The following is a 609-nucleotide window of genomic DNA, read 5'->3' as shown; positions in this document are numbered from 1 at the left end:
ATACTATGAAAAAAAAAGTATTATTTGTAGACCTGTAACTAAGGCGGTATGCAAATAATCAGATAAATGATATAACTAAGTTAAATAATCTGTAGTCAGGGGGAGAGACGCTATCTGCAGAAATGAAGGTAAACGTACAGATTAGATACGAATGTTATGTATTGTTTCGTAAAACATCAAATATATACGAAGTACAATATAGTCTGTCAAATTGTGATGTTGTAATGTGGAATTGATCTTTTTTCGTGATATCCATGTAAGTACTTTTTACATGTATGTTTTTTTTTTAATAAGTTAAAGAAGTAAATGTCAGAGTTGTTACAAGAGCTTATTATCTTTTTAAAGGTCTCGAAAATGTATAACATGATTTAAGTAGTTAAAGTAAATACTAAGTTAGTTTTATGATTAAAAATTATTATAGAATTTGAGATAGAGATCAAACACATCTGTTTATTTTATATTTAATATGTAAATATGTTATTTTTTATTTACAAGACTAAGTTAAATAAATAATATTTATAGATAAAATAATACTCAAAAAGCAAAAGCATAATTTACATTTTAAAGGAATCGTTTAATCAAATCATGTGGGATTTGTCGAATTTTTTA

This window comes from Papilio polytes, unplaced genomic scaffold, assembly GCF_000836215.1.
Source record: "Papilio polytes unplaced genomic scaffold, Ppol_1.0 DF823835.1, whole genome shotgun sequence".
In the NCBI taxonomy this organism is placed as follows: Eukaryota; Metazoa; Arthropoda; class Insecta; order Lepidoptera; family Papilionidae; genus Papilio; species Papilio polytes.
Note: the sequence above shows the minus strand (reverse complement) of the source record.